Below are 15,773 nucleotides of genomic sequence, written 5' to 3'. Positions count from 1 at the left end.
ACTTCGTTATTTGTTGAATACCCACCAGCTTGTTCCTCACTTCTCAGCCACAATCACTTATAGTTACTCCTTTGCGTGTACCCTCAAATTTCTTGACTCTTCCTCTGTTGTACACGTCTGGTTACGTCCAACTCTCTTGTGCATGTAGATGGCAAATGTGAATTGCAACATTATTGAATGGTCTCGCTTTAAATTGTGGCCACTGAGCGCAAGTGGGCCTTCCATCCTGCCTGAAATCGTATCACGTTTCCTTAATCTATTCATTTTCCCACTGTGCTGGCAGTAATTTATCCTCTTTCAAACCACTATCTTCTCATTCTTCACTCCACATTGTCCGCTAATGACCTTGCTTCCTATTTTATTGAGAAAATAAACAACCAGAAGAGATCTTCTGTACAGTCCCCCCATCTTATCAATTAACTTATTTCTGTTGAGTCCTATATATTCTGCTTTCTCTGCTCTTGTTGTAAATGAACTGTCCATGCTCCTATTTAAGGCCCACTTCTGGTTGTCTCCTAGATCTTGACTCGGCTACTCAAGAACGTGATTTAAGCGTTGCTCCCTTCTCTATTTTTTTTTTTTTTGAGGAAGATTAGCCCTGAGCTAACTGCTGCCAATCCTCCTCTTTTTGCTGAGGGAGACTGGCCCTGAGCCAACATCCATGCCCATCTTCCTCTATTTTATATATGGGACACCTACCACAGCATGACGTGCCAAGTGGTGCCGTGTCCCCACCTGGGATCCTAACCGGTGAACCCCAGGTCACCGAAGCAGAACGTGCTAACTTAACTGGTGCGCCACCGGGCCAGCCTCTCTCTCTTTTTTTTGTTTTTTTTAAGATTGGCGCCTGAGCTAGCAACTGTTGCCAATCTTCTATTTTCTTCTTCTTCTCCCCAAAGCCCCCCAGTACATAGTTGTATATTCTAGTTGTGAGTGCCTCTGGCTGTGCTATGTGGGACATCGCCTCAGCACGGCCTAATGAGCAGTGCCATGTCTGCACCTGGGATCTGAACCGGCAAAAACCCCAGGCCGCTGAAGCAGAGCGCACAAACTTAACCATTCGGCTGCAGGGCCGGCCCCTCTCCCCTCTCGTTCTGTAGTGTCAGTTTTCACTCTCTACTGGAGTATTCTCGTCAGCACAGAAATAGCCTGTGATATCTCACATCATTAAAAAAAGAAACCCTCCCTGAACTCACCTCCTCTTTTGGCTATTCCTCCATTTCTTTGTTCCACTGATAGCAAAACTCCCTGCCCTGAAAGAATTTTCTATGTTCTCTGTCTCCTCTTTTTCTCTTCTCATTCTGTCTTCAACCCGTTCTAATCAGACATTGTCTCTGCCGTCTAAGCTATTATGTATGATTGTGTGGGTTGTGACTGCACAGGAGTGCCACTTTCAGGAGGACAGTGATCACATATTTATAACAGTGGTTTTCCAGCAGATGGCATTAAATTTCTTGTTTAAATAAAGTCAGTGTATTATGTCAGTTTTGCAGGAGATGAAGGTAAAGTGTCATCAGGAGGGGCACTGCTTAAATCCATACAAAAGCTCTGCATGAACTACTAGCATTATGTTACTGCTCTGCCAATATAGCTTTTGTAGGTTTATAAATGACCTCCACATTTCTAATCCCACGGTCATGCTGCAGTCAAGTTATTAGCATTCAAAACAGTTGCTCACTTCTTAGTGAAAAGATGCTTTCTTCACTTAGCTTAGGGACACTACTCTTTTTTGTTGTCTTCTAACCTCACTAGCCATCATTTTTAGTTTCCTGTTAGTTTCTCCTTATCTCCCTAACCCCCTAAACTTTATCTTAGCACCTTTTTTGTAACAACTCATTTCCTTGGTAATCTCATCTAGTGTTATGGTTTTAAATGCCATCCGTACACTGGCAGATTCCCACTTTATATATCATCAGCCTGGACCTCTTTGTTTCCAGACTTACATGTCCAACTGCCTATATAATATCTCTACTTAGATATCTAATACAGGCATCTGAAGTTTTAAAAACTTTTGATTTTGAAATAGTTTTAGGCTTACAGAACAGTTGCAAAGACAGTGCAGAGTTCCCACACTCGCCCTCCTTAGCTTCCCCCACTGTTAACATCCTACATAACCATGGTATAATTATCACAACAAGAAATTAATATTGGTACAATACCACTAATTAGACTGTGGACCTCATTCAGGTTTCCCAGTCTTTCCACAAATGTTCCAGAATCTGATCCAAGATCTATTTTACTTTAGTCCACTTCCATCTGTGACACTGAGGCATTCCATTTCTTTGGCAACCTTTTGAAGAGTACTGGTTAGATACCTTGTAGGATGTCCCTCAATTTGGGTGGATGTGATGTTTTCCTATGATTGGCCATGGATTTTGGAGGAAAATACCACAGAGGTGATATTGGGCCATCTTTAATATGTTTAAAATTGAGCTCCTGATTTTTCTTCTCTCTGCAGTTTTTGCTAGCTCAGTAATGGGCAGTTCTGTTTTTCCTGTCTGTAGGCAGTTTGGCTCAGGCTCCACTTCAGACCTACTGAGTCAGAAACTCCAGAGGTGAGACCCAACAGTCTGTTTAACGTGCCCTCCTGGAGACTCTGACGCACACTAAGGTTTGAGAAACGCTGGCTTGGAGCTTAGCGCCTAATGATCACCTTGACCTCACTTTGTCTTTACTCGTTAGTCAGTAAATTCTTAAGTTCTTTCTTCAAAATATATCTGGAATCCGCCACTATCTCTCCTGCTCCCACTGTGTTTCAATTTGCTATGGTTTCTTTCCTTTTACCTGGTCTCCCAGCCATGCCCTCAATCCTCTACTGTCTCCTCATCTCCTTGGCAGCCATGGTGATTATAAGTCAGATCACATCATTTCTTCTTACACCTTCCAGAGATCCTCATCTCACACAAACTAAAATTCAAAATCCTCGTGTTGACAAAAACATGATTTTTCTGACTCCTTTTCTTCTGCTAATCTTGACCTTGTTTACTGGCTTCCAAAGACTTGCTCTAACGTTCTAAGTGTGTTCCCTCTTAGGATCTTTGTACTTTTACTTTGGCCTAGATATCCCTCATTTGAATCTCTTATGGTTCCTTCTGATGCCTCCAGGTTTCTTAACAGGGAAGTCTTTCCTGACCTCCCTGTGGAGTAATCACAGGCCCCCAGCCTCCTCTGCATTCCTACTCTTCTTACGCTGCTTTATTTTTTCTCGCCTCACTTCACCTTACGACTCTTATGTTAACTTGTTTGTCATCTCTGTATTCTTCAATAGAACCTAAGCTTCGTCAAGGGAGAGTGTTTATTTTGTTTACTCCTCTATACCCAGAGCAGTGCCTGGCTTGGCACTCCATAAATACTAGCTGATTGATTGACTGCATGAATGCCAAGCACATCTTGACACACTTGATGCAGAAATAATCAAAATGCTGTCCCTGGCTTCAAGAAATTTACACTCAAGTTGTTTTTACAAATAACTGGTGCGAACGCTAAGTCATTAGGTATGCAAGGTTGTAGAAAGGTAGAAGAGGTTGAAACAAAGAAGGCTTCCTGACATTTGCATCAGATTTTGAAGGACACAGAGAATCAGGAGCATTGGATGAATAACTCATTATGAAATAAGAGAGTGATGGCAAAAGAAAATTTTAAAGTAGCAAAGTGCAAGGTATAGTTGAGGAATGATGAATGGGGTTTGAGTAATGAGTGCAGAATTCATGGGGTGGTATATTAATAGCGATGGCTGAAATTTGAGTGCTACTGTGCCTGCATTGTTCTGGAGGTATATCAGTAAACATTTATTCCAGCAAAGCATTTAGTCCCTAAAGGAGTTTGTAAGGTGTTTAGGCCAGTGAAGAAATTAAGGCATAATAAGGGTATGTAACTTGTCTGACATCGCATTGCTAGTACATGGTGAGGCTGGACTTCAAACTCAGACAGCTTGGTCCTGGAGCCCAGACCATTACCTGCTGTCCTGACTTCCTACAATGTAAAGCTTGGTGGGGCCTAGAATGTGGAGAGTAAAAGGGAGTGTGATAGCAGGTCTACTTTAGAAAGATAACTCTAGAGGCAATGTGAAGAATGAATGTCAATTGATGGAAGACTGGATAATTAAAATATGCTGCATTCATACCATGTAATTATTAAAGAATGAGGAAAATTCTACCTGTGCTCTTACTGGAGTATGTCAGTGATGCATTGTGGAGTTACAAACTCAAGTGAAGTGTTTCAGGTATGTTTCCATTTTTGTAAAACCCATCAAACCATGTAAGTACACGTATTTGTAAGTACACAAAAAATGGACCTGGATAGATTAACTAAATTTTCAGAGAGTGAGAATAAAGGAAGACATTGATTGCTTTTCTTAGCTAGCATGTACTACTTTAAATGAGTGAAAACAAATTAAAATGCTGCAGTTTGTCCACAAGACAAACTGCTTCAATTTATACAGGTAAGTATCCGTGAAAAGGAACGGGATGGATAGAAGAGACAATGGTTTACATATTCCTTTGTACATTCTTGAGAAATGGATGTGTACAGGACATTGGCAAAAGCCACAGACTGAAAATGTAATGTACTACCTTTTTAAAAACTTAGGTGCACAATTTCTTAGTTTTTAGTGTGTTCACAAAAGTGTACAACCATCACCACTATAATTGCAGAACATTTTCATCATTTCCACCAGAAACCCCTTACCTATTAGCAGTTGCTGCCTGTTCTCACCCCCCCCCCCCCCCCCCACTGCCCTGGGCCCTGACAAACACTAATCTGCTTTCGGTCTCTGTGGATTTGCTCATTCTGGAAATTTCCTATAAATAGAATCATACCATGTAACCTTTTGTGTCTTCTTTCACTTGCATAGTATTTTCAGGGTTCATCCATGTTGTAGCATGTATCAGTATTTGATTCCTTCTAATGGCTTAATATATTCCCTTCTATAATACACAACATTTTATTTGTTATTTGTTAGTTGATGGACTTTTGGGTTTCCAGTTTTTGGCTATTGTGAATAATGCTGCTATGAACATTCATGTACAGGTTTTTTGGTTGGTTTTTTTTTTTTAAAGATTTTATTTTTTTTCCTTTTTCTCCCCAAAGCCCCTCGGTACATAGTTGTATATTCTTCGTTGTAGGTCCTTCTAGTTGTGGTATGTGGGACGCTGCCTCAGCGTGGTTTGATGAGCAGTGCCATGTCCGCACCCAGGATTCGAACCAACGAAACACTGGGCCGCCTGCAGCGGAGTGCATGAACTTAACCACTCAGCCACGGGGCCAGCCCCGGGGTTTTGTTTTTTTTTTTAACATGTTTTCAGTTCTTTTGGGTATATACATAGGAGTAGAATTGCTAGGTCATATGATAACTATGTTTGACATCTTGAGAAACTGCCAGATTGTTTTCCCAAGTGGCTGCACCGTTTGACGTTTCCACCAGGAATTTTGTTAACCTCTCTTCCTTGTTGTTTTGAGGGTGGTGTCTTATTGTGGTTTTGAGTTGCATTTTCAGGGGGCTAAAATTGGATGTATTTTTTAATATGTGTATTGACCATTTGCATGCCTTGGGAGAAATGTCCGTTCACATCCTTTGCCCATTTTTAAAATTAAGTATAATAGTATATTCTCTTACTTCTTTATCTGTAGCATCTGAAATTCTGTCTCTTGGTTTTTTGTTTTTTTTTTTCCTGGAAGTGTGTCTGTTTATTTAGTCTTTTCAAACAACCACCTTTAATTTTGTGTTACATTGTATATGTTTGTCTCTGCCTATGTGAGGCAGATTGTACACATTGAAAACAAAGCACAGTGACAGTTATATAGTCTTCAGTTTGTAACAGCTCTTGTACCAGGATGATTAGGTATTTCTGTTTTAGAGAAAGTAAAAAGATAAAGTGCACAGTATTTAAATTTTGTAATTTATTTGTATAGAAGATGGAATGCTCAGGGATGAATTACTTGCTTTTATGAAATTATACTTTACTTTTTTTATTCTCTCATGACTGTTGCTTATTTGTAGATTGTAAAACCGTATGTGTTTGCAAATTTCAATGGGGCAGTTAAATAAATCTTTCCTGGTGAAAGGGCAATAGATGTTCCACTTAAATGACCTACATATTTCCCTAGGGAAGATGAGGGGGTGCAGTAAGTTTATTTAAGCGGTTATTGTGCACTGCTGCCAGGTTTATTTGTGTTTTGTTTTCTGTCACTGTGTAGCAAAGTATCAGAAAACAGAGATAAATCCTGACGTGGTTTTGCGGGCAAGCTTCAGTCAGGAGAGGTATTTTATCTGATGTTAACTATTCCAGTAACAGCGGCACAGAGTGTGACGTAAGTGACCTTCAGATAACCCCAGCCTGTTCTAAAATGCAAGGGTGTGATAGCAAGCAAGGAAAGATCGTTCACTCTTGGGCTTTATAACCATGGTTGTAATGGAAGACAGGCAATGAATGAATCCTGTTATGTTTTGGCTTTGTTTCTAAACAGAAAGTGGTTGTAGGAGAAAACTGCTGATATTCTCTACAATAGATGCTGTTCTTTTATTTATTTATTTATTTATTTTTTTGAGGAAGATTAGCCCTGAGCTAACTACTGCCAATCCTCCTCTTTTTGCTGAGGAAGGCTGGCCCTGAGCTAACATTCATGCCCATCTTCCTCTACTTTATACGTGGGACGCCTACCACAGCATGGCTTTGGCCAAGCGGTGCCATGTCCGCACCTGGGATCCGAACCGGCGAACCCTGGGCCGCCGAGAAGCGGAACGTGTGAACTTAACCGCTGCACCACCAGGCCGGCCCCTTGTCTTTGCTTTTATGGCCTGAATAATGTGGTTGCTATTTAGGGTCTCTTTTAATAAGTCTTGCTCAGATCTTTAGAACGTGAGACGTGTTAGTTTGCTAGGACTGCCTTTACAACTGAGTGACAACAGAGATTTTGTCTCACAGTTGTAGAGGCTAGAAGTCTGAGAGATTAAGGTGTAGGCAGGATTGCTTGCTTCTGAGGGTTATGAGGAAGAATCTGTTCCATGCATCTCGTCTAGCTTCTGGTAGTTTGCTGACAGTCTTTGGATTGCAGAAGCATCACCTCATCTCTGCCTTCATCTTCACTGGGCGCTCTCCTTCTGTGTGTGTCTTTGTCCAAATTCCCCCCTTTCATGAAGACATCAGTTACAATGGATTTTAAATGCCTACCTTAGGGCCAGCCCGGTGGTGCAGCTGTTAAGTTCGCACGTTCCACTTCTCGGTGGCCAGGGGTTTGCTGGTTCGAATCCCGGGTGCAGACATGGCACCACTTGGCAAGCCATGCTGTGGTAGGCACCCCACATATAAAGTAGAGGAAGATGGGCACGGATGTTAGCTCAGGGCTAGGCTTTCTCAGCGAAAAGAGGAGGACTGGCAGTAGTTAGCTCAGGGCTGATCTTCCTCAAAAAAATAAATAAATAAGTAAAATAAAATAAATGCCTACACTATTCCAGTATGATCTCATCATAACTAATTACATCTGCAAATATCCTATTTCCAAATAAGATCACAGTCTGAAGTACTGGGTGTTAGGGCTTCAGCATGTCAGATTGGGACGGGGGGCACACACAGTTCAACTCATAACACAGGTACCTTTTAACCATTATTCTTCAAAAATTGAGACAATTCAAGATTCTTTTATAATGGCCTATTTCATTTCTGATTTATGACGTTTTCAATCTTTTTTTTTTAATTAATGTTATGATAGATTACAACCTTGTGAGATTTCAGTTGTACATTATTGTTAGTCATGTTGTGGGTACACCTCTTCCCCCTTTGTGCCCTCCCCCCCTCACCCCTTTTCTCTGGTAACCACCGATCAGATCTTGTCAATATGTTAACTTCCACCTGTGAGTGGAGTCATATAGAGTTCGTCTTTCTCTGACTGGCTTATTTCGCTTAACATAATACCCTCAAGGTCCATCCATGTTGCTGCGAATGGGCCAATTTTGTCTTTTTTTATACCTGAGTAGTATTCCATTGTGTATATATACCATATCTTCTTTATCCAATCATCAATTTCTGGGCATGTAGGTTGGTTCCACGTCTTGGCTATTGTAAATAATGCTGCGATGAACATAGGGGTGCAAGGGACTCTTGGGATTTCTGATTTCAGGTTCTTAGGATAGATACCCAGTAATGGGATGGCTGGGTCATAGGGTATTTCTATTTTTAACTTTTTGAGAAATCTCCATACTGTTTTCCATAGTGGCTGTACCAGTTTGCATTCCCACCAACAGTGTATGAGGGTTCCTTTTTCTCCACAACCTCTCCAACATTTGTCGCTCTTGGTTTTGGATGTTTTTGCCAATCTAATGGGTGTAAGGTGATATCTTTGTGTAATTTTAATTTGCATTTCCCTGATGATTAGCGATGAGGAACATCTTTTCATGTGTCTATTGGCCATATTTATATCTTCTTTTGAGAAATGTCTGTTCATGTTCTCTGCCCATTTTTTGATCGGGTTATTTGTTTTTTTTGTTGTTAAGCCGTGTGAGTTCTTTGTATATGTTAATCTCCATAAGGAGATTAACCCTTTGTCGGATAAGTGGCTTGTAAATCTTTTTTCCCAATTAGTGAGCTGTTTTTTTGTTTCAATCCTATTTTCCCTTCCCTTGAAGAAGCTCTTTAGTCTGATGAAGTCCCATTTGTTTATTCTTTCTATTGTTTCCCTCAACTGAGGAGTTATAGTGTCCGAAAAGATTCTTTTGAAACTGATGCCAAAGAGTGTACTGCCTATATTCTCTTCTAGAAGACTTATTGTTTCAGGCCTAATCTTTAGGTCTTTGATCCATTTTGAGTTTATTTTGGTGTGTGGTGAAAAAGAATGGTCAATTTTCAATCTTTTGCATGTGGCTGTCCAGTTTTCCCAGCACCATTTGTTGAAGAGACTTTCTTTTTTCCATTGTAGGCCCTCTGCTCCTTTGTCGAAGATTAGCTGTCCATAGATGTGTGGTTTTATCTCTGGGCTTTCAATTCTGTTCCATTGATCTGTGGACCTGTTTTTGTACCAGTACCATGCTGTTTTGATCACTGTAACTTTGTAGTATGTTTTGAAATCGGGGATTGTGATTCCGCCAGCTTTGTTTTTCTTGCTCAGGATTGCTTTAGCAATTCGCAGTCTTTTGTTGCCCCATATGAATTTTAGGATTCTTTGTTCAATTTCTGTGAAGAATGTTCTTGGGATTCTGATTGGGATAGCATTGAATCTGTAGATTGCTTTAGGTAGTATGGACATTTTAACTGTGTTTATTCTTCCAATCCATGTGCATGGAATGTCTTTCCATCTCTTTATGTTGTCGTCAATTTCTTTCAAGAAAGTCTTGTAGTTTTCATTGTATAGATCCTTCACTTCCTTGGTTAAGTTTATCCCAAGGTATTTTATTCTTTTCATTGCGATTGTGAATGGGATTGAGTTCTTGAGTTCTTTTTCTGTTAGTTCATTGTTAGTGTATAGAAATGCTACTGATTTATGTATGTTGATTTTATACCCTGCTACTTTGCTGTAGTTGTTGATTATTTCTAATAGTTTTTGTATGGATTCTTTGGGGTTATCTATATATAAGATCATGTTGTCTGCAAACAGTGAAAGTTTTACTTCATTACCTATTTGGATTCCTTTTATTTCTTTTTCCTGCCGAATTGCTCTGGCCAAAATTTCCAGTACTATGTTGAATAGGAGTGGTGAAAGTGGGCACCCTTGTCTTGTTCCTGTCCTCAGAGGGATGGCTTTCAATTTTTGTCCATTGAGTATGATGTTGGCTGTGGGTTTGTCATATATGGCCTTTATTATGTTGAGGTACTTTCCTTCTATACCCATTTTACTGAGGGTTTTTATCATAAATGGGTGTTGGATCTTGTCGAATGCTTTCTCTGCATCTATTGAGATGATCATGTGGTTTTTGTTTTTCATTTTGTTGATGTAGTGTATCACGTTGATTGACTTGTGGATGTTGAACCATCCCTGTGTCCCTGGTATAAATCCCACTTGATCATGGTGTATAATCTTTTTGATGTATTGCTGTATTAGGTTTGCCAGAATTTTGTTGAGGATTTTTGCATCTATGTTCATCAGTGATATTGGCCTGTAGTTCTCTTTCTTTGTGTTGTCCTTGTCAGGTTTGGGGATCAGAGTGATGTTGGCTTCATAGAATGTGTTAGGGAGTACTCCATCTTCCTCTATTTTCTGGAATAGTTTGAGAACGATAGGTATTAAGTCTTCTTTGAATGTTTGGTAGAATTCTCCAGAGAAGCCGTCTGGTCCTGGACTCTTATTTTTGGGGAGGTTTTTGATTACAGTTTCTATTTCCTTACTTGTGATTGGCCTATTCAGATTCTCCATTTCTTCCTGATTCAGTTTGGGGAGGTTGTAGGAGTCTAGGAAGTTGTCCATTTCTTCCAGGTTGTTCAATTTGTTGGCGTAGAGTTTTTCATGGTATTCTCTTATGATCCCTTGTATTTCATTGGTATCTGTTGTGATTTCTCCTCTCTCATTCCTAATTTTATTTATTTGAGATTTCTCTCTTCTTTTCTTGGTGAGTCTGGCTAAAGGTTTGTTGATTTTGTTAATTTTTTTGAAGAACCAACTCTTTGTTTCATTGATCCTTTCTACTCTCTTTTTTGTTTCAATATCGTTTATTTCTGCTCTTATTTTTATTATTTCCCTCCTTCTACTGACTCTGGGCTTTGTTTGTTCTTCTTTTTCTAGTTCTGTTAGGTGTCGTTTTAGGTTGCTTATGTGAGCTTTTTCTTGTTTAGTGAGGTGAGCCTGTATTGCGATGAATTTCCCTCTTAGGACTGCTTTTGCTGCATCCCAAACGATTTGGTATGTTGTGTTCTCATTTTCATTTGTCTCCAGAGAATATTTGATATCTTCTTTAATTTCTTCAGTAATCCATTGTTTGTTCAGAAGCGTGTTGTTTAGTCTCCACATTTTTGCACCTTTCTCTGCTTTTTTCTTGTAGGTGATTTCTAGTTTCATAGCATTATGATCAGAAAAGATGCTTGATATTATTTCAACTCTCTTGTATTTTTTTTTTTTTAAAGATTTTAGTTTTTTCCTTTTTCTCCCCAAAGCCCCCCGGTACATAGTTGTATATTCTTCATTGTGGGTCCTTCTAGTTGTGGCATGTGGGACGCTGCCTCAGCGTGGTTTGATGAGCAGTGCCATGTCTGTGCCCAGGATTCGAACTAACAAAACATTGGGTCGCCTGCAGCGGAGCACGTGAACTCAACCACTCGGCCACGGGGCCAGCCCCTCAACTCTCTTGTATTTATTGATGTTTGCTTTGTTTCCCAAAATATGGTCAATCCTTGAGAATGTTCCCTGTGCACTTGAGAAGAATGTGTAACCTGCTGTTTTTGGATGAAGTGTTCTATATGTATCTATTAAGTCCATCTGGTCTAATTTGTCATTTAATTCTGTTATTTCCTTGTTGATTTTCTGTCTGGATGTTCTTTCCATTGGTGTTAATGGGGTGTTGAGGTCCCCTACTATTATTGTATTGTTGTTGATGTCTTCTTTTAGTTCTGTTAAGAGTTGCTTTACAAATTTTGGTGCTTCTGTGTTGGGTGCGTATATATTTATAAGTGTTATGTCTTCTTGGTGGAGAGTCCCTTTTATCATTATGTATTGTCCCTCTTTGTCTTTCTTTATCTGTTTTGCTTTGAAGTCTACCTTGTCTGATATTAGTATAGCAACACCTGCTTTCTTTTGTTCATTATTAGCTTCGAGTATTGTTCTCCATCCCTTCACTCTGAGTCTGTGTTTGTCTTTGGGGCTGAGGTGTGTTTCCTGGAGGCAGCATATTGTTGGGTCTTGTTCTTTGATCCATCCTGCCACTCTGTGTCTTTTGATTGGAGAGTTCAATCCATTTACATTTAGAGTGATTATTGAGATGTGGGTGCCTACCACTACCATTTTATGTCTTGTTTTCCGGTTTTCTTCAATTTCCTTTGTTTCTCGTCCCATGGTTTAATCTGTTCTGATGAAGAGCTGCTACTCTCTGTTGTTGTCCTTCTACTTATCTCCTCTGCTCTTCGTTTTGTAGCCCCTTTCCTTTTTTTGATTTTTCAGGAATGAGGGTTTTCCTGAGGATTTCCTGAAAAGGAGGTTTTGTGGCAATGAACTCCCTTAATTTTTGTTTATCTGGGAAAGTTTTTATTTCTCCATCGTATTTGAAGGATATTTTCGCCGGGTAGAGAATTCTTGGCTGTAGGTTTTTGTCCTTCAGATTTTTGAATATATCATTCCACTCTCTTCTAGCCTTGTAAAGTTTCTGCTGAGAAATCTGCTGATAGCCTGATGGGGTTCCTTTGTAGGTTAGTTTCTTTTGCCTGGCTGTCCTTAGTATTTTCTCCTTGTCGTCGACTTTTGCTAGCTTCACTACTATATGCCGTGGGGTTGGTCTTCTTGCGTTGATAAAGTTTGGAGATCTATTGGCTTCTGTCACCTGAAGATCCATCTCTCTCACCAGATTTGGGAAGTTCTCAGCCATTATTTCTTTGAATAGGCTTTCTGCCCCTTTCTCCTTCTCTTCTCCCTCTGGTATACCTATAATCCTTACGTTGCATCTCCTAATTGTGTCTGATATTTCTCGGAGAGTTTCTTCATTTCTTTTTAGTCTTACTTCTCTCTCCTCCTCTGCCTGCAGCATTTCTATATTCCCATCTTCCAAATTGCTAATTCTTTCCTCCATATTATCGGCCCTAGTGTTCAGTGCATCTAGATTTTTCTTAATCTCCTCTGTTGTGTTCTTCATTTCCAGTATTTCTGTTTGGTTCTTCTTTATCGTATCAAACTCTTTTGTGACATAGCTCCTGAACTCGTTGAGTTGTCTATCTGAATTCTCTCTTAACTCATTGAGTATTTTAATGATGGCTGTTTTGAAGTCATCGTCATTTAGGTTATATATTTCATTTTCTTTGGGATTGTTGTCTGTGTATTTGTTGTTTTCCTTCTGTTCTGGAGATTTAATGTATTTTTTCATATTGCTTGATGTTGTAGATTTGTGCCTCCACATAGAGATAGAGATTAGTTGCTCCTTCCACTTGTTTCTGCTGGTGTGGTGGGGGAGCAGCTGTTTATACTGCACCAACCAGGAACCCTATCCGCAGTTGCTAACTGGGCCTGGGCCCCTCCTCGTAGTCACAGTGGTCCTTTGGATTCCCTTTTCTGCCGTGGGGACCGTCAGGGGCGGGGCTTCAGGCTGCTGGTGCCTACTGTTGCAGCCCACCTAGATGTGCTCCCTCCTTGGGGTATGCAACGGTGTGGTGGGCTTTTCCAGCGGCCAGGGGTAGGATCACTTATATTTGCCACTCCATCACTGTCGGCACCCACAAAATCTCACTTGTCCACTATGGGGTCACAGCAGAGCTATTGGCATCTTCTACAGTCTGCGGTTAGCTCACCTAGCTATGCTACTTTTGTCCCGGGGTCTTCCAGCCTTGTGGCTGCCGGATGGGTGCTCTCTACTAGTGCTGTGCAGAGGCTTTTGCTGAGGCTGCTGTGAGCCTGTAGGGTTTCCCCCTAGGCTACGGAGCCGGGACGCTGGAACTCCACCCAGCCTTAGTCCTGTTCCCCAGGAACTCGGGGAGCCCTTTGCCCTGACTGGGGGATAGCCGGAGATCCTGATTTCAGTGGTAGCTGGTCAGCTGCTGCCCTGCCTGATATTCTCCTCTCCGGGACCCTCCCGGTGTTGGTGAATGCTGGGCGTGGCCCCTCCACTAATGGCAGACAGAGAGTTTTGTCTGCTGCCCGGGCGGAACTCTGGAGCTTCCCCCCCGGGCCGCGGAGCCGGCCTCTGGAGCTCCACCAGCCCCAGTCCTCTCCGAGATCTCCGGCAATCCCTTGCCTGGCCGTGCAGGCAGTGGCAGCCGGGGGGCTGCTACGCCCTCTGTTATTCTCTCTGGGACCCTCTGGGCGCCGTGGACACCAGGCGGGATCTCCCCGCCAATGGTGGGGCGAGACTCTCCCCGCGGGCTCAAGTGTGTAACTCTAGAGTTTCCCTCTGCGTTTAGGAGTAATTGCGGGGGGTTTAGGTAGGGTTCTGGTCACCTGTTTCCACTGTCGCTCCTCTGGTGTGTGCTCGCTCCTGCCCTAGGTGTGAGTTGCTCTTCTGGGGGTGTCCGTTGGAAGAAAGCCGCTTGCAGGTACTAGGCTGTTCGGTCGGGGTCGGAGAGTTTTCACCTATCTCCACCTCCTCCCAGAGGGAAGTCCGTCTGCCTTCCAGTGTATAGTCGCATGGGTCTCTCAGACGTCCTGAGATGCTATCTGGATATCCTTTGTTAAGCAATGAGTGTCCAAATAATTGTAGACTCAAAGAGGGAGAGACAAAGAGGACTACTCATGGCGCCATCTTGGATCTTCCCTCAATCTTTTTTTTTTTTTTTAATGCAATGGACTATACAACTGTGTCCCCCTAAAATTTATATATTGAGACATAATCCCCAATGTGATGGTGTTTGAAGGTGACACTTTTGGGATGTGATTAAGTCATGAAGGCAGAAGCCCTCATGAATGGGATTAATGCCCTTATAACGGAGACCCCAGGGAGATCCCTCACTCCTTCAGCCATGTGATGACACAGTGGAAAGATGATGGTCATTGAACTAGAAAGTGGGCCATCACCAGACACTGAATCTGCTAGTCCCCAATCTTGGACTCCCCAGCATCTAGAACTGTGAGAAATAAGCGTCTGTTGTTAATAAGCCACCCAGTCTGTGGTATTTCTGTTAAAGCCAGTCTGTACAGACTAAGACGTGTGGTATGTAGTTGAAAAAATATTTTCTGCCATGTGCCCATGTTAGGACCATAGGAGATGAACTCCCAACAGTTCTCACATTTTTTGGCCGACAAATATTAGTATCCATATTTTTAAAAATGTATGATGAAAATTTCAAAAATGCATGTAGTAGAATATATGCATTATGCTCATCAACCTACTTCAACAAATTCTGACAGGCTAACATTTTTGTTTCATCTCTTCTCACCATCACCAGCTCTTCTTTTGATGTTATTATCCTTATTAAAAAAGAGAGAGCCCTACAAGAGACACTGATTTATGCTTAGGGAGGATAACAATTGGACCAGTAAAAAAAAAAAAAAAAAGACTTGAAAATGAGCTGATGAGATGATTTTACATTAATAGATTGTTACAGTCTTAAAGATGAAAAGTGCCTGAAGTGCCTTTACTCCAGTGGTTCCCAAATGAATTTTAGCTAAGAAACCCTTCAAATTAAATCCACCTGGGAATCCCAAATAAAAATGCCCATAAGAAAGTCACCATTTCCATACCTGTAAATAAGTCATTCGCATGTATCTGTGGACTCCTCTGGGCTCTGTAGAACACTTTTTGGAAACCAAGGTAAAGTGTAGGTGGTTGCAGAGACAGGACTGGGGCACAGATCTCTTGACTTGCACAGAAATTCTTTGTTCGTACTATCTCTTTTAACAGTTTTCAAAGGAATTTTTTCTTACTTGAGTCCTAGACGCAAGGTATGTAATTGAAGTATGGCCTTCATTCCTCTAGGACAGCATGGAGCCTTTTAAACAATGGCACTTCCTTTCCTTTGCTCTCAGTATTAGATCAACAAAATAAAAATCTGTGACCTTTGAGCTTTCCTACAGCAGATGAATTGGGTTGAGAGTCTTGTTCTTTAAAAAACTTACAATTTGGAATGCATTGGGTTTCTAAATGGAATTGTTTTCTTCATTTCAGTTTCCTGTTGTTCATTGCTAGTGCCTAGATATACAATTGATTTTTATATATTGGT

General features: G+C 41.1%; 1 protein-coding gene across 12 annotated transcripts in view; it reads left to right on the top strand.

The window, feature by feature from the left end:
* The window catches only part of EPB41L5 (erythrocyte membrane protein band 4.1 like 5), a 118,352-nt gene that overhangs the window by 58,608 nt on the left and 43,971 nt on the right, over positions 1 to 15,773 (top strand). The gene's annotated exons all lie outside the window — the stretch shown is intronic.

Source organism: Equus przewalskii, chromosome 17, assembly GCF_037783145.1.
Source record: "Equus przewalskii isolate Varuska chromosome 17, EquPr2, whole genome shotgun sequence".
Classification (NCBI taxonomy): domain Eukaryota; kingdom Metazoa; phylum Chordata; class Mammalia; order Perissodactyla; family Equidae; genus Equus; species Equus przewalskii.
The sequence above is the reverse complement of the archived record's forward strand: the minus strand, read 5'-3'. Positions and strand labels throughout refer to the sequence as shown.